General features: G+C 33.8%; 1 long non-coding RNA gene and 1 pseudogene across 1 annotated transcript; both read right to left on the bottom strand.

The window, feature by feature from the left end:
* Positions 1-9022: 9022 nt before the first annotated feature.
* LOC101249055 (small ribosomal subunit protein uS4y-like) lies at positions 9023-10018 on the bottom strand (annotated as a pseudogene).
* Positions 10019-10280: 262 nt separating this feature from the next.
* LOC112941077 (uncharacterized) lies at positions 10281-19539 on the bottom strand. The gene is made up of 2 exons (XR_003245999.2): positions 19370-19539; positions 10281-10795 (listed from the first exon to the last, which is right to left on the bottom strand). It is a non-coding gene; the product is annotated as an uncharacterized lncRNA (long non-coding RNA).
* Between the last annotated feature and the right edge of the window lie 205 nt (positions 19540-19744).

Below are 19744 nucleotides of genomic sequence, written 5' to 3'. Positions count from 1 at the left end.
TTATAGAATGGCTCTGGCTGGTTAAACGAGTTAAAGGATCAATTAAAAGATTTTTTGGATAAGGGTTTCATCCGAACAAGTATCTCTCCATGGGGTGCTTCAGTGTTGTTTGTTAGAAAGAAAGATGGGTCTTTTAGAAAGTGCATTGATTATCATCAATAGAATAAGGTTAACATTAAGAAAAAATATCCTCTTCCAAGAATTGATGATTTGTTTGACCAACTTCAAGGGAGTAGTTATTTCTCCAAAATAGATCTTCATTCCGGTTAGCACCAATTGAGGGTGACAGGGGTTAATATTGGTAAGCCGGATTTTTGAACCCGGTGTGGTCATTATGAGTTCATCGTAATATCATTTGGATTGACTAACGCTCCGGTAGCATTTACAGATTTGATGAATAGAGTGTTTAGGCAATACGTAGACATGTTTGTAATTGTCTTTATCGTTGATATTTTGATCTATTCAAGGAGTGAAAATGAACATGTGGACCATTTAAGAATTTTGTTGCAAGTTCTTAAGGACTAATAACTTTATGCTATGTTCATCAAGTGTGGATTTTTGTTAAAGTTCGTACATTTCCTTGGTCATATGTGTCAAGCAAGGGTATTGAGGTAGATCCTAAGAAGAAGGATGCGGTCAAGCGTTGGCCTAGAACTCTAACTCCTTCGGACATTAGAAGTTTTTTGGATTTTGCCGGTTACAATAGAAGATTTGTTGAGGGATTTTATTCCATTTCTCATTCTTTGAAGTCTTTGACATATCAACAGTGCGGCTCATTCATACTAAAGACAATATCAAATTTTATCATATCAATTCTATCAAGCATAAAATATAAGTAACGTTGGAATCTAAATAAAGCATGAAGCCCATACCGGGATAAACATTTGTAGGACACTCTTGTTCTCCCCTAGCTTAAAGAGCATAAAACATATTCTTCTCTTGTGAATTCCCATCCGAACCACTAGAGACAACTTTATAACCCTTAGCCTTCATCTTTGTACATTTTCTCATCTTGTGTCCACCCTCACCACAACTAAAGCAACCCTCGCTACCTGCCAAACACCTACCCTCATGTATTTTGCCATATTTAGCAGAAGTAAGCCATAGGGACTCACTACTAATTCATTATGGTCTAGGGTTAGATACCCTATCCTTATTATACTTAGAAACATTGGATTAATATTGTCTGAAAAACCTTTGTTGATTCTTAGAATAACCATGTCCATCAGTCCTTGCATGAGAGGAATGATCATCATTTCTAAACCTATTTATATCCTTATCTCTCCCTTTTAGTTTTGCCTCCTCAATTTGCTGAGCATGAGTCAGAAAATGAGCAATATCTATGTCATTAATGAGCATGGTGGTATGACACTATTTTTCTACTTGATCGGACACAACAGACACAAACTTACTCATCCTGGACCTAGAGTCGACCACCACGGATGAGGAATGCTTAGACAATTGGGTGAACCTTAATACATATTCCTTGACACTCATTTTACCTTGCCTTAGGTTAATGAATTCAAGCACCTCTCTTATTTTTAGAGGGGAAACCTATCTAAAAAGGTGCTCTTGGACCTCTCCCTCACCCATTTCTTCCGGCCTAGCCTCTTTCCATTGGTTAAGAGGGAAATTCCGTTTTCTCAACCGAATAACGCCCATAATTTCTACCACCTTATAAATCTCATATATAAACTCTTGAGATTCTTCCTCAACTTTGGAGTCATGAAATTTCGGAGGTTCATTATTATAACATCCCTCACTCTTGACGCTGCCATACCCCCATTTGGGTTTACAAGGGTTACCCCCTCTATGATGGCTTATGTCGTCATGACTTTGAGCCATCACTTGGAAAGTCGTTTTATGCTCCGCATTGATTATGTTCTTATTCAATAGTTCAATTAGAGCTTGAAGAGGAAATTGGGGAGGAATATATTGATTATAATTATATCCCTCATTCCTTCTAGCATTAGCCCTTGTAGTAGTCATATCCTGATACCACATGAGATATATTAGGAGAATACCTAATAGAGTTAAACTCTATGGCACGACATAGAAAATGAAGAAGTGAAGTTTCCAAAACATTCAATAGTTTTTATTCATAAATGTGGCACGCTTCATATTCATGAACAAGACTACTAGATGTGATTGAGACATCTTAAAACCATTCTAAACCTTGTCTTATGATTGTCAAGTTTGTCACGATCCAGGAGTACCCCTTAGACGTAACATACCACATAGCATATCACAACATAAGATAATAGAAAAGTACGGAAATTTAAAACATTTTTCCAATACAATCGAAGTCTCATAAAACAAAATGGAAGTCTTTAACATTGTATCAAACCATCTAAAACATGGATGTATTAGGGACATAACCCATACAATAGTTCTACAATAAAAAGAAAGACGTAAAGTGATTAAGTCCTCGATGCTATGAGGAATCACCAAATCTTTTCACTATGAACCTAGACATGACTATGGAAGTCAATATCACCTAATCCTACATTTTGATAAGAATGTAGGCAAAAAAGTATGTGTTAGTACAAACATATACTAAATATTATGACAATCATAAATCATCAACATAAACATATTAAAGGCATAAGTCAACATCAGACATATATTATAATCATAAGAGACAATAACATAAATCATAAACATAAGAGACATCATAAAAGTACATAGACTATAAGCATAAGAAATATCAACATTGTCATAATCCAAGACAATGCATCTAATTCAACAATACACAAAAGAAACACTTCATAAGTCGCAATGCATGGATAAGACCCCCATAATCCCACTCATTCTAAGAAAGTCACCTTAGGTCCTCATTTATATCCATCATACTACTAATTTCATTGTTCACTTATTTCTCATAGATAAGGGAACATTCACCTTTAGTGACACATGTATTGGAAGGGCCTTTCAAGATACTATTCAAACGAAGCATACATCATACAATTGAACCTCATCTCATAACATATTTACAATAATTCCTTAAAGTAATCTTATTAAATTATATATATGTTACTTAGATTAGGGACTTGTCCTTCATATTTATACTAGTCATGGAAGAGTACCTCTTTACTGGTCCACAACACATCATCACTCATGAATGGTTACTATTAGTAATTCAAGGCTATCAATGAAAAGCACTTTACTTATGCTAAACCAAGCTATCATGGAAATCACTCTATCATACAAGCCCAAGATAAACAATGAAGGTTACTATTGCTCAATCCTAGCTATCATGAAATGATGTGGCCTCATAAAATGAAGCTATCATGCAAGCATTCTATTATGCTAGTTCAAGATACATTGGAAGGGTACAATTTCTCAATCCAAGGCTATCCATGAGATCTACTATTTCAAGTTTACATGCATTGTTTCTGTCTTACCAAGTCAATCTATTCATGAAAGGATATTATACCACTACTTCAAGATAACATAGTGCATACATGAAGCCTTTAAACACTAACATGATACTTTCTTTAAGCATGTCTCTGTTCATTAAGAAGGAAATCAGATCATGTGTGAGCAACTATCACCATCCATGATCACTTTTATCCTTAGATTCATTTAAGGCAATTCTCATGGTAACTCGAACTCAACTAGCATATAAGGATCCCATTTGGAAGCCAGACTTAACTTACGTAAAAGCTTCCATCTCATCTTCAATATCATAATCATAAACACTTCACTATTAAAGTATTCATAAGGCATTTACATAGGTTCTATAAGAACATGCATAATCTCATCCAATCATAATATAGGGCATATGGATAAATTCCTTCCACAAAAATAGCATATAAAAATCAACATACATGTAAGCTTCATTCTTAGCCTTATCATTGCTCGTCCATCATATTATCTTTTACCCTCAAAGCCCTATTCACCTTCATACTACAAGCCTTACTCTCATGAAGAAATACTTCCCACCATAGCTTACAATTCATTATCCATGTACATGTGCTTGATTTCATTTAATTCACATATATATGCTTCAATATTAAGCAATCTAGTCATACTTTATCATTTACCCCCAATATCTATCCCTACTAATGTTGGTTCATCATAGAATCCCTAACCAAATCAACTCATGTCTAAAAACTTTAGTTTTAAGCAATTTATGTTTATTGGCTCTAATCTCAAGAAATTCATAAATTAATTCATCAATCATACAAGATCACATCTAAGCCCTCAATTTCCCCCCTCACGACATAGAATTAAACTATATCAATTTCACCTTAGAATCTTAGGTTAATAAAGAATATATGTATAATCATACTAAAACATTAAATTCCATCACAAACAATCATAAACGAGAATAAACAATCATAATCCAATCTAATGGATCATAACCCATACCATTAGAAGGTACCCTATATTGACTCGGGGAAATTTTCTTCTAAATTAGGGAAAACATGGGGGATTCATGGATGAAAGGGATTCATGAATGAATAAACCATCATACCATGATTACAAAGCCTAACAACTTTGAAACAATTGTATCTTGAGTTCACCTAGCTTGACCCTCTTCTTCTTCTTCTTCTTTTTCTTCTTCATTTTCTTCTTCTTCTTATTTCTAGATTGGGGATTTTTTTAAAGGGAATTGGTTTTCCTTTGGGGGTTTAGAAATAATTATTTGGAATAACTTAATTAAGGTTCTAATGTATTTATATAGATGGTCTAAAATAGGGTAAACAACGTCACTTAATACTTAATTAATCCTAAAAGTTCCATTAGTCCCCAACTTAACCATTTAGACCAAACTTACTACTTCACCCACGAGACCCCGACCACAGGGCGTGGCCTAACCCATGACCCGTGCTTTTTGGGCGTTGTTTGGGGTCTGCAAATTGTCATATCAGGCTAGGGACTTGCGACCCCATCCACAGCCTACGGGGCATGGTTCCATCGACAGTGCGTGGGTGGAACTTGAAACTCCCAACTCATTATAAACCTTCCACTCAAAGATATAGGGTGTTACAAAGGCCCTAAAATTAGGTTCTCTTAATCGAACTCATACTTCAACAGAATGGGCCATGGGTCCAACCACGGTCCGTCAATGAGGTTCGTGGGTGGTGACTTGGGACTATTTTGAGGACTTAGTTTAGGGGCACTTTAAGTTTTCCGATTTTAATAAATATTAAGTGGTATAATTTAAGCCTAATTTATACTACGTATATAAGAACTTTAGACCACTAAATTAAGTCATTCACCTGATTATATCCAAAACCCAAAACTTCATCCTCTCCAAATATTTTCTCTCTAGAACTTCAAGGAAGAAGACAAAGGATGTTGGAGCTATGGTGAAAGAATCAAGGTTATCTACTAAAATTCATTGGGTTTCATCTCTAAGTTATGTAAGGTCTTTATCCTAGGATAGAATTCATTCATGGAACCCCTTCAAAATTCCAACTCCAAAGATAGAAGTCCCTCAAAAGCTAGGGTTTGATTCCAAAATCATGGGTTCCTTTCAAAAAATAATTTTAACGTTTGAATTACTTTATATTATGATTGAGTTGATGATTAATTATTATCTTTATGTTGAATTTCCAAGAACCTATGAAATCTCCCTATTCCCAAATTATGATCTTATGATGTGGGTGTGGTGATGAAAGAAAGTTATTATGAGATTATACTTCTAGCAATTGGGTTACTTGAATTATGTGTAGTAAATTCTAGATGTGTTGATTTAAAGTGACATTAAAGATAAATTATAATATTATGCATGTTTATGAAGTCTGTGAATATGCTTTAAGAGAACTTTAAAAGTGAAGTGTATATGATTATGATCTAGTTCTTATGGTGTTGAAAGGTTATACTCATATATACACCTATGCATGAATATTATATGATGTTAAAGGTTTTCTCACAATACGATGATTCTAAGATTGAAGGCTTTCTCACCTATTGCAACAATATGTAGATAAGGACGATGAAAGGTCATTTTCACGTGTGGTATAAGGAGCTATCTCAATGAATCAAGTTATGACTTAATATGTATTCCATGGGAATTAATGCTTAGCACCGATTGGATTGAAGGTTTTAAACTAGTTGAGTCCGGCTTCCAATGGGATCCTTCAACACTGGTTAAGTCCAAGTTCACTATGTATGTCACATGAGATGGAGACCTTCTACATTAGTTGAGTTCGAGTTTCGAGTAGAAATCTCCTTATCCTATAAACTATGCGCCCCCATAGGTTATTTACATACTGGATCCACCTAATCTAAGATTATGATTCTACCTGAGGCAAGTAAGACAACCTCTTTTCGGTGAGGGTAATATCGGGGGTCCATGTATAGATCATATGGTCTTATATCGGTAAAGTCTTATTCCCACAAAAATAAGAACAATAATATGAATTATGAACTATGGTTACTCAAGAAGTTTTACTTTGAATGATTGATATTTATCAAGTCTTATTAATGTATTTCAAAAGTATGCTTTGAGGGTATTTATGAAGTGTTTCTCTAATGATATGATGATCAATGTATTGACTATGATTATGACTTACAATTTTCCACTATCTTCATAATGACGTTTTAACTTAGTAAATAGAATGCATTCAAATGAATGTCCCTTTTAGCATGTTTTAAATGTTTTTATGCATGAATATCATTCTTGGTGCATTTTTATAACGCCTAATATCCTACATTTTCCTTAAGTGTAGGGTGCGATTCCCTAGGTAATCATTTTTGTTGTTAAAGCTTGGATTTTCCCATTCTCCTAGTATATTGGAGATCCTCATGATTCGAGGACAAATGTTATATCATTGTAGTTCACTTCTTATATTTCCTTTTGAAATTTTGTTTTATGGGTTAGCCCCTATTTCATTCAAGTATTATAATAGATGACTATGTTGAGACAAGTCTAGACATCAACTTTCATTTATGAAAAAATTGGACTTGAAATGTGTTTTTACTCTTATTGTTCTATTACTTTATGTTTTAATATGCTAAGTGGTTTATATGGAGCCTTTCAGGTATCTATGTGCCTTGTTAAATCTAGGGGATACCCTAGGTCATAAAATCAAATATATTTTAGAGTAGTTGGAATCAATAGGGAGTGAAGGTACTCTTTAAGAGGACTCAGATGGAGCAAATGATAGAAAAAGAGTGGATACAAACGACCTTGGCGTCGCACGCATCCGAACTTCAACGAGTGGGTTTTGGCACACTGTTGGCACCCGGACCTAGGCCTACTGGCACATCTAGGGTGTGTCGCAGCATCCTCTCCACATTCTAATTAGAGGGTGGACGGTTGTTTTACATTTTTGGGGGTATTTTATGTTAGTAGAACATTGAAACCCCAAATTATAATTTATTCTTCAAACTAATTCCTCTCTCTCAAATAAGATTCTCTCTAGAAATCAATGGGAGACCAAGCTCAAGATCAAGCTAGAAAATGTATTCTCAAGATCCTTTTTCTCAAAAATTCGTGGGTTTTACTTCTATTAAGTTAGGGTAATCCTTGATCCTTGGATAACCTTTCACCAAGGAAATCTATCAATGATTTCTCAAAAAGTTTCGATGATCAAAATTCCCAATTTTCAATGTAAACATGGGTTCATTGTCAAAAGGTTTTTAAAGTTATTGTAATGATAATTTAATTTTTGATCAAGGTTTTTAAGGTGATTCCTCAATGTAATTCCTTGAAGAACCCATGATTTCTCTAAACTCTAAATTTAGCCTATGATTTGGGTCTTGTGATCTTGATTGTATGTTAATTGAATTAAGCTTAGATTATGATGTATTGTTAAAAAATATTATTATCTATATCTATTGATTATAAATTGTTGAGGATTGATTTATGATGATCATGGTTTGAAGATTTGGTAAGTTGACCTAACTTCTAGTCTATAGTATATGAAATGGTGTTTTATGGTTTGGTCCACTTATGGTGGTTGTGCTTACTTCTTGTCTATCTATACCTGTTGTGATCATGGCCTTGATGGAAATAGATGTAATGTGAATTATGGTTATGATGATTATGAGTATGAAGTTGTGCCATGAAGGTTTTTTTACAAAATCCTAAATGTAAGAATGGTGACTAAGGTGTATTGATAATCTGAAGTACAATGTGAATAATGATACGGTAAGTTATGGTCTACATGCTTGACTATAATAAGTACAATTGTAGAATGAACCCTACTTATCTAATCCCTATATTCATGTGTTATCTTATGTATATTAGGAGTCTTCAATTCACATATTGAATGTGCTCTTGTCTCCTATGATGAAATGTATGTGGTCTGTAGTCCCTGAATGCTCTATATGTGAGTTGTTCATGACTTGGGGGATATTGTAATGTGTTATGATCTTCTGAAGGATATTTTCCTCAATAACAATGAAGTTGTTCTTATGTGATCATGAGGACCAATATGTACACACGCTCCATGCATAACTATAAGTATGATATGTTTATGGTGTTAATTGAAAGGATAATTCTCATATACACCTTAATATCTTATTACGAATGAAAAGTATATGAATAATGAAGTATGAACATGTGTTGTCTAAAAGTGTTTATGTGAAAGGATTTCTCACATATGTACACACAGACATGAATGTAGAAATGAATGAGGTTGTGATAATTTAGTGAAAGTGAGTATTTTGAAAGGTTTCTTCAATTGTTTAGTAAACTAGACTTACTACAGCGGAAGAGACTTTTAGTGGAATTTAAGTTTCCTTTTAGCGGAAATTTTAATTTCCACAAAAACCTTTAGTGGCATTTAATCTATTTCCATTGCATCCAGTGTCACTAAAGTCTTTAGCTCCATTTAGTTAGAGTGTGGGTAAAGACATGTAAATTGTCACTAAAAGTATTTAGTTAGTGGCAATGACTATTTTCGGTGAAGCTTCCATATTTATAAATTATAATTGCCGATAAATGAGACCTATTTTAGTGGAAATTATAATTTACCATGAATTAAACTTAATTCATATGTATAACAAGAGAAATCAATACAAATATAGTAATAGAAGAATTACCAAACTCAAACAACATTCATTTAAAAGAAAGAACAATCAAACTTTTTTTTTATTCGAACTCTTAAAACAGTCCAAAATCCAAGATTAGAAAATTTTGTTTAATATTTATTTACTACTACATAAAGATAAACCACAAATAGCAGAAAAATAAGATAGGCTAGCACTACAAGCCAAATAGACCATAACACTAAGATAGTTAATCATTCTTCATACTCTTCATCACCATCACCATCAACAGCCTTCTTGAAAGCAGACTTTTGGTTCTTTCACTTCACTCTTTTAGGACGCCCATCACCAAACGGACTAGTGAGAGAGAATTCAATGTGCTTCTAGGAGTCCATTATCACCATAAAAGAAGAAACAATCACCACCTGCCTCCCAACTCTGATATGTTTTTTGCCTGATGAGAACTCTGGCATGATGAATTGACTTAGCCATGTAAGTCTTGAACATAAGTGTTTCGAGACGACACTCAAGAAAGTTCTCCACATTGAGTGCCAAGACATAATTTGGCTTGATTTGGCTTTCATCCAATTATTCATCTATGTTCATTTTCCTCAAGAGAGATTCACCTTCAAAATACGACGTGGATCCTTCTCATCCAATGTCAGAAGCATTCTAGCAGTATTCCTGATACTGCTCAAAGTTTACTGCACTCTCCAAAGCTCCCTCTTGCAGCTTAGTCCATACTCTCCTACAAGCTTCAATTTTGCATCAAATTGTTCCTTCTCGTAAGGCCTTTGTAGTTTCTTCAAGGTCTTCTTGCAGTTGTATAAAAAGAACAATCAAACTTAATACATCATATATCTTCTAGGTACACTACACTACACTTTTATCATTTCATTATCAAATTTTTTCTCAAAAGAAAATGTTTTATAAGATTGACAAGCTAAGCACACTAGTGCAAAATCACAAAATAAACTCTTTGTTACCAAAGGCTGTATGCAGAAGTCATGACTGATGTTACTCGACTTAGTGCAGTCAAGCTACTAACTAGGAATATATACTCTTTCATAAAGTCAGAGCTTTGTATGCGTTTAGCATACCTTACGTCTCCGATTAAACTAAATTTGAGGAAAGCAAGCGCTTTTTGATTCAAGAGAAATTGAGAAAAAGGTAAAAAAAAAAAAGTGGAATGTGTTGAAGGGTCGCGTTAAATATGTTCATTACCTGAAAAACTAAAAACCCATCATCTGCCAATGTAAACTCGAAACAACTAATGAATTTCCTAATAAAATCATGACCAATATGTTCCAACACCTCGCTGAAAATGATAATTAGTACAATTGTAACATTGGCTTGACATTTATTAAGTACTACAATCAATATGTCAATATATAGAAGGATAAAAGCATACACCAATATAATCCTGTCATATTTATCCTGTTTCTATGTTAATAGGAAGTACAAAGAAGTACTAAGTTGTTCCTAAGTTGTCCCAGACACCGCGATCAATAAACAAATCATTTTAGTTATAGAAGGTTTAGTTCATGAAGTAGAATTTTCTAATTTCTTTTTATCACTTGCCTCAGCATATAGAAACTATACATCTTAGTAACATAGAAACTTTTTTCTTCCATAGACAATGCAAGTGGTATACTTGAAGACCTGCTTACTCAATTCTCAACTTTGCATACTCCGGCTGTTGCTCGGAAAGAGTTATACCAGTATATTGACATCATGTTTGCATAAGAACCTCCTCAACGAATCCTCCTCAACCAAACCCAATCTCCAAAATGTGATATTCCTTGCTAATTTTTGACAATATAGAATCAAATATGCTCAAAATTATCTAGAAACAAGAGAGATTCTTAAGAATCATGGATACAGTACCATTTAAAAAGAGATATCAAATTTAAAAAAATCATATCGAGATTCATAAGTAGGTTGTTGAAATTCATAAGAAAATTAGTGAGAGATACTACCAGTTAGAAGTATAAGAACGAGTAGACTAAAACAATGAAAATTATCGATGCTTCAGTCTGAATTTGTCGTCCGTAGCCATGGAAGGAGCTTTGCTGGTGCTTTAGAGAAATTTCTAGAGCTCTGATAATCTGGTGAATACCAAGGATACCGCTTAATATGGAATGAAAAAGAAAGATGAGCCTTAGAATTCGGGGAAATAAATTGAATTTAGAGTAGCGAATATTTGGGAACTTTGTTTAGTTGAAAGGGAATTGGTTGTATGTACATAGACTTTTCAAGTAATTTTCACCAAAGGTAAGATTAGTTGTCGTTAAAAGCTAAATCATTACCAGCGAAAGGAGAAATGCCATTAATAATTGACTTTAAAACATGATTTAGTGACAATTATAAAATTTCCTTTAAATAATTGCCACTAAATCTATAATTTGTTGTGGTGACTATATTATGAATATTTTATGATTATGTGAAAAAGGACTTTCTCATATAATGTAGGTTTTATGATGAAAGGACATTCTCATCATAGAAACCTTTGAGTTGTATGATGTATGGAGTAAGTCCCTAAAGACTACTTTATGAACTTATGATAAGTAAAGGCTTAAAGATATTAAAGAGGGATTTCAAGCTTAGCACTGAGTGGATAAGTACAATTAGAAAAAGACCCTTCCGCTAATGCAATAGTTTGGGTCATCTAAGTGATATTCATGAGACGAAAGTCTCTCAAATAATGCAATAGGTTGGGTTTTTAGAAGCAATCTCACTATCCCTTAACTACATGACCCTGTAAGTTCTAGCTAGTGGATCCACCTAGATAGCTATTATATAAGTTTTACCTCGGCAAGTAGAACACCTTCTTTAGGTCTGGGGTTTTATGACACCAAATTTGATGTATCTCACATGGCCTATGTAGTTTAATGCTAAGTCTCCCTAAACTTAAGAAATGAATTAAGATAAGAATATGAACATTAATCATGATTTCTTGAAAAGTGACTTTGTGTAGGTAGGATTACGGACCCTACTTATGCATTGAACAAATGGACTTTAAGGGAGGATATGATTAGGTTCCTTTATGAAATAAGGATTATGGTTCATGTATGTTGATATGAATGCATGTTAAGGTTGACTTTACTTATGTCAAGACATGAATTATGATTATACATGTGAATTAAACTTATGGCTTCTAGATGGGTTTGCTTAGTATATGTGGAGGTATGGGACCCCATGTGTACATTACACAAGTAAGCTTGTGAAGTGGTTGTGAGGGTGGTTTACCTATGTTATGGACTTAATGGTTATACTAAGATGTAATAAATGAAAGGGTTCTTATGTAACCATTAATGCAATATGTTGGTCTTATGTCTAAGGTAAGTGCATGTGTTGTATCTTATTGAATGTGATGTGCCTAAGTTTAGGGTGACTTCATAGGAACACTTGTGTGAGTAGTAATATGTGATGCTGCTTGTATATTGCACTAGTGTGGGTTGGGGATTGTCTTAGGTGATGGTTCTTATGTGTAGATTATACCCTATGATGTGCTTATCACTTTATGAATATATGTGGTTGGATTGATGAATTCTATATATGAAAGATTTCTTTGGTACCTTAAGGTAATATATTGTAATAAGCATTATTTAAGGGTTGCTTAAGGAAAGAAGTAAAGATTGAAAAAGGAGGGTAATGTATTGGATAAATAAAAGGTGTCTTAAATGTGATAAAATTTCTTCAAGTGTGTTATGAGTGATATATATATATATATATATATATATATATATATATATATATATATATATATCATAATGCTACGTCTAGTAGAGTATTATTTATCGGTGTAAAGCTCGACACATGAGCGAGAGGCTATAGGAAGATAAATGTTTCACTTTCTTCATTACTCTTGTGTCGTGCCATAGAGCTTAACTCTCTATATAATCTCTCTCTTATTTCCCTTGTCCGGTGGTCTTTTAGATGTGATTTCTTGGAAGGGTGATGTCTCAAGCCTTGAGGGAGAAAAGGTGAGTTTTAATGCTTATTATGGTTTTATGGCTAGATGAGTATATGTGAAGGTGGAGTTGGAAGATTTCAACTTGATGCCAATAATGGCAATATGTGACATATGATATTTGAGGTATTAGTTTGATAAGTTATGTTGTGATGTATCTCTAGCCATGATAAGAGTTGTTCTGATTGAATGAAGTCCTTTTTGGGATGATAGGTTACTTTATGGTTATGTGCAATAATAATAGAAAATCATTTAGACTTGAGGATTCCTAAAGGAATGTGATATGTATGGTGAGAGATGAAAGTTAACTCTTTATATGAGTAATGCTTCATGGTTTTCCTTGTGGGAATTAGAGTCTTTGTATCGACTTACTCCTAAGAAGGGAAGATAGTGTGTTTACCTTATAAGGTAATTGTGAAGTATGCTAGTTAATGGGAGGACCCGTATGCCTAGTTGATTAGTTTTAATATGAACCTATCCTACGAGTGAGAAAAAGGAAAAAGGGGTTTTATTCCATAAGTTAGGATTATAATTGGCTCTAAGGTTGACTTAGAGGGATGCATGTACCCCTTAGTTCATATGGAGAAGAAGAGAATTGATGTTGACCAACTTTAAAGAGATTATTTGTCTTTTAAGATTGATCTTAAGTGTGTTCATTTGATAAGAGTGATTAAAAAATACCTAGGCATGGTTGAAATGGTCTAAGTGTTGACTTGAGAAAAAACATATGGTAAATTTTTGGATTTACTTATGACCATAGGTGGTTGAGATGTATAACCCAACTTTAATTCTTATGAATTTCATCAAAGTGATGGACATGGAGGAATAATTGTGCTTGAGTGGTACCCATTGATGATTGAATTGGTAAGCTTCTTCTTATGAGGGTAGGAATAAAATCCTCAATGGTGTAAAATCATATTATGTGAGAAGCATGGAGGTTTAGTCTTGACATGACTCGACCTTGGTAATGAAGGGCATGTTGTGATCAAGATTGGACTAAGATCACCCCAAGAGGGGGATAATGTGCTTAGATGGTAAGGTTTCCAATGCCCTTAATGTTCCTACATTGCGCTGCCTTGAACTTTTCTATGTTTAAATCACTTTGAGTGATGGATATGAAGTGGAGTGATTTAGATACTCATTTGTGGATTACTTGAAATCTTACTTAATGGAATGTACTAGAAATTTAGTGAGAAATGGTTCCTTCTTTAGAGTAGAATGAGGGGATGTTAAGAAAGATTTTCATAAACTTGATCCCAAGAGGGTGATGTTGTGTTTGACTAGAAGGGTTGGTAAATTAAAGTCCTCTTATATGAGAGAAGTTGCTCCTAGATGGGTTTACCCTAAGTGGGGGATGAAAAGTTGAGTAGTAAGTTTATCAATAGAAGAAAACATACTTTCACTTAATCACAAGTAGATGAATATGACCATACTTTACATAATCAACTGCACATATCATCACAATTTATCAAGTAATTTTCTAACAAGTCCATGATCATCATAATACATAATGTAACGCCGACAAGGCCACATCAATTGCAAGAAAAGCACATAGCGCCACCACCATAAGTGGAACATACCAATCACAACATAATTCAAGTCTAATTAACATAAAATAAATAGAATAGGGCAGTGTACCACCAATCCATTCTCACCACTTCAATCCATAGCTAAATCATCCAATTCAGTACCATAAGGCCCTTACCCATGCCCATAATCAACAAGTCAATATAAAAACTATATTAATCAATGAATATAAGTCAATTGGATAGATACTTATCAATATAAAACAGCCTATACGTCAATTGAATACAATTATTATATCATTTAATAGCCCATAGAAAACTACACTAGATTTTATAAGCATTAAGACAATATCACTTAACCCACAAATCAGTAAGAAACTAGGGTTCATCAATTACATGGGTTTATATAATCTAATTAACAACAATTCAATCAATATTCAATGCTTTAAAACCTTTAATTCAAGAACTCATTGATAGATTTCAATTTAGAAAACTCATCTTTTAAGAAGTCTTTGAAAATCACTTTGAAGATTGGCTCCTTGATGAATAGAGTTTCAAGGAAAAAAATCATATCTCAATGATGTTAATCCACAAAATTGATGAAGAATTACCACTAAAATCTCCAATCCAAGCTTTTCCTTTAGTTTTGGCTTCAACGGAGTTCTAAATTTCTAGGATATTTTGGGTTTAGATTTTGATAAATGAGTACATCTAGGTAGTTAGGACTTATAAACCCACTTAAAATACCTAAAATAATCCTAAGTAACCGCACCTTCTCATATTTTGACGTGGGGTGAAATTACCATTTCACCCCTTTCACTTAAGAGTAACTGCGCAGGAACCAGCCCTCACAGACGGTTGCCAAACGACGGCCTGTTTCCCAACCAACGGACCGTCCTATTGGTCCGTGGTTTGGGACTGAGGCTTGTCTTTGGAAGGTCCTCCTTCCAGGCCTAATTTTCAACCTAAGCCCCTCACCTACGGGGCGTCGACTGACCTACTGGTCGTCGATTGCCATCCGTAAGTTAGGCTGGTTTTGACATTTTGGGCACTTGTGAAGGGTCCTTCCTCAAGGGCCCTTGGATGGTCCTTGGGGATGCTTTCCCAGACATTTACTACCTGAATATGTTCATATACTAGTTTAGGACCTCCCATATTAATTTCATTCAAAACGAACACATAAAACTCGAATAAACATGCTAAGACACACAAGGTCATTTCAAGGCAAACCTTTCAAATGTCATGAACGTTCTTGGACGTTTGACCTCCAAACTTTATGAAATTAAACACACTGCCTATAAACACTATAATAACTCATATAAAGACCTCATTAAATCATTAGGCACACATATTATCATATAACCACACATGAGGCACATAGGTGACTTAGTCATCGGACGTCTTAGTCGTCCCTTGACGTTTCATTTCAAATAACCTAAAACTCTAGATGCTGCCTCAATACCATATTATAAACCATTTTAGGAACATATACCCTCATTACAAACATGTTATAATCTATCTTCACCTAAGTCATTTTTGAGGTATTACAAACCTAACTTCTAGTCAATAGTAAATGAATGGTGTTGTATGGTTTGGTCCACTTATGGTGGCGGTGTTTACTTATTGTCTATCTATAGGTGTTGTGATCATGGAATTAATGTCAATATATGTAATGTGACTTGTGGTTATTATGATTATGAGTATGAAGGTGTGCCATAAATGTTATGTACAAAGTCCTCAATGTTAGAATCATGACTAAGGTGTATTGATAATGTGAAGTACATGTGAATAATGATGTTAGGATAAGGTCTGGTCTACATGCTTGACTATATAAGCATAATTGTAGAATGAACCCTACTTATGTAATCCCTATATAAATATGTGATATTTTGTATGTTAGGAGTATTTTATTCACATGTTGAATGTGCTTTTGTCCCCTACGATGAAAAAGGGGTGTGTTGTCTATAGTCCATAAATACTCTATAAGTAAGTTGTTCATGACTTAGGGGATATTGCAATGTGTTGTGATTCTTTAAAGGGTGGTTTCCTCAATAACAATGATGTTGTTATTATGTGATCATGAGGACCAATATGTACACACACTCTATGCATAACTATGAGTATGATATGTTTATGGTGTTAATTGAGAGGATAATTCTCATATGCAACTTAATATCTGATTATGCATTAAAATTATATTAATAATGAAGTATATACATGTATTGTCTAAAGGTACTTATGTGAAAGGCTTTCTCACATATGTACACACACATGAATGTAGAAATGAATGAGGTTATGATAATATACTGAAAGTGAGTCTTTTGAAAGGTTTCTTCAATTGTATTCTAAAATATACTATGTTATGAATATTTTATGATTATATGAAAGGAAATTATCACATAAATGGGTTCTATGATGAAAGGACATTCTCATCTAGAAACCTTTGAGCTATATGATGTATGAGGGAGTAAGTCCCTAAAGCCTACTTTATGAACTAATGATAAGTAAAGGCTTAAAGATATTAATGAGGGAGTTCAAGATTAGCACCGAGTGGATATGTATAATGAGGAAAATACCCCTCCGGTAATGCAATAGGTTGGTTCATCTAAGTGTTACTCATGAGATGGAAGCCTCTCTGCTAATGCAATAAGTTGAGTTCCTAGAAGCAATATCACTATCCCTTGTACTCGTGCCCCCTTAGGTTCTAGCTAGTGAATCCACCTAGATAGTTATTATGTATATTCTACCTTGGCAAGTAGAACACCTTCTTCTGGTGTGGGATTTTATGAAACCATATTCCATGTAGCTCACATGGTCTATGGTTGGATATGGCTAAGTCTCCCTAAAATCAAGAAATGAACTAAGATAAGAATATGAACATTAGTCATGATTTCTTGAAAAGAGACTTAGTGTAGGAAGGATTATGGACCCTACTTATGCATTGTACAAGTGGACTTTAAGGGAGGTTATGATTAGGTTCCTTTATAAAATAAGGATTATGGTTCATGTATGTTAATATGAATGCATGTTAAGGTTGATTTTACTTATGTGAAGACATAAAATATGATTATACATGTGAATTACACTTATGTCTTTTAAATGGGTTTGCTTAGTATATGTGGAGGTATGGGATTCCATGTGTACATTGCACAAGTAAGCTTGTGAAGGGGTTGTGAGGGTGGTTTACCTATGATATGGACTAAATGGGTTATACTAAGATATAATAAATGAAAGGGTTCTTATGTGACCATGATTGAAATATGTTGGTAGTATGCCTAAGGTTATGTGCATGTGTTGTATCTTATTAAATGTGATGTGCCTAAGTCTAGGGTGACATCATGGGAACACTTGGTGTGAGTAGTATTACGTGATGCTTCTTGTACAATGCACTAGTGTGGCTTGGGGTTGTCTTAGGTGATGGTTCTTATGTGTAGATTATGCCCTATGATGTGCTTATGGCTTTATGAATATATGTTGTTGGATTGATGAAGCCTATATATGAAAGATAATCTTTGGTGATCTTAAGGTGATACATGTTACTAAGCATTACTTAAGAGTTGCTTAAGGAAAGGAGTTAAGATTAAAAAGGAGGGTAATGTATTGGAGCCATTGAATGTGTCTTAAATGTGATAAAATGGTCTAAGTGTGTTATGAGTGACATCCATATCTATATAATGTATGTGAGCTACATTTTGCTTATTGTATCAAATGCTTATGAAGCTTCCCTAAAAAGACATGATGCATGGTTTCTAATAAAATGTCCTCTTTTAAATCATGTTTTTGCATGGTTATCATACTTAGTGCATTTTTGTACTAATACTATTTTTCTTCATCTTTTTTCACAAAGTGTAGTTGGTGATGGCTAGAGGATCTTTCCTAGAATGAGGAGCTTGGATTACTATTCCCAAGTTCAAGTGTGTCCTTTATGATTCAAGGATCTTGATGTCAAGAGTTTAAACTAAGTTCATATAATAGTATAGAGCATTCTTTTGTATTGTTAAGGGTCGTGTCCCTATTCTATTGAAGTTGTGTCTAAGATGGGGACGAGATTTAGTTTCCTAACTATGTACATATGGTTTTAAAATGGAATGTCATTTTAGTCTTGTATTATGTTATGAAAAAGGTTATATATTTTCCGCTTATTTTATATCTATGTGATGAAAGATGTCTAAGACCTTGTATAAGACCTCCGAGAAGTCAAGTGCGTTGTGTTACGTCTAGGGGATACTCCCCGATCATTACAAGAAGAGACCAAAATACCCCACTAATCCGGGTAACTTTCCACTTGCCGACTTCAAAGTGGAATATCTCGTTGATCTGGACTCAAAATTCAACAAACTCAGTGGCGTCGGATAGGGGAATCCAAGATTTTTAATCTTATATCTTATGAGCCGCCTAGTTCATCTTGTATGAAAAGTTATAATAATTGAAAGTTGACGCAAAACTCACAACTTAAGCTTAACTTGAGCATATCTCAAATTTTCTCTTTCCAAATTAGTTATTTCTCTCTTAGCTCTTTCTAAGGTGGAATGTTACATGATCAATACATCAACCACTAGTAAATTAACTACAACATAAAAGTACTATATCAAATATGCAATACCAGTAGCACTGATTCTAGAAAGGAAGAATGCAAAAGAAGTAATCAAACACCATTAACGTTTGCTAAAATGCAGAAAAAAATTAAAAAAATACATAGAAAATATGAACATATAAGTTGAAAACTTTCTAACCATTGTCTAAAGCAAAACACAATCAATGATGCGGAATCAAGAACATGAACTCAAAACATATTAAATTTTGACAATTTTAATCAACACAAACAAATTTTCATAGAAATACAAAATCCACTAAACTAAAATGCAACAAAAAAAATAGTAAAACGGAGCTAAAACTATTAAGAAAAGTAAAATAAGCTTACCTGAGTATAAGAGGACGAAGATTTCGACTTGGGGAAGAAGATTGGAGAAAAAAAATATTTCAACTATTTGAGATATCAAGAAAATAGAGAAGAAGAGAGGTTGAGAAGACAGAAGAAAATTGTTGAATAATAAAATGAATTTAAAAAAAAATAGGAGTATTTAAAAAATATGATAGGGACTTTATGTATATTTTAAAACTTGTATTTTATTACCAAAGTTCTTAAAGGATGCAAAGGTCCTTGACCCCACAACCCAATCCCACTTTTTCACTTTTTCTTAACCTAACCTTAAAAATTATATGAAAAAATAAAAAAAGTGGCGAATTGTCAAATTAACTTTTGGGCCTCTCCCCTTTGCCAATTAATCTCTTGTTA

This window comes from Solanum lycopersicum, chromosome 3, assembly GCF_036512215.1.
Source record: "Solanum lycopersicum chromosome 3, SLM_r2.1".
In the NCBI taxonomy this organism is placed as follows: Eukaryota; Viridiplantae; Streptophyta; class Magnoliopsida; order Solanales; family Solanaceae; genus Solanum; species Solanum lycopersicum.
The sequence above is the reverse complement of the archived record's forward strand: the minus strand, read 5'-3'. Positions and strand labels throughout refer to the sequence as shown.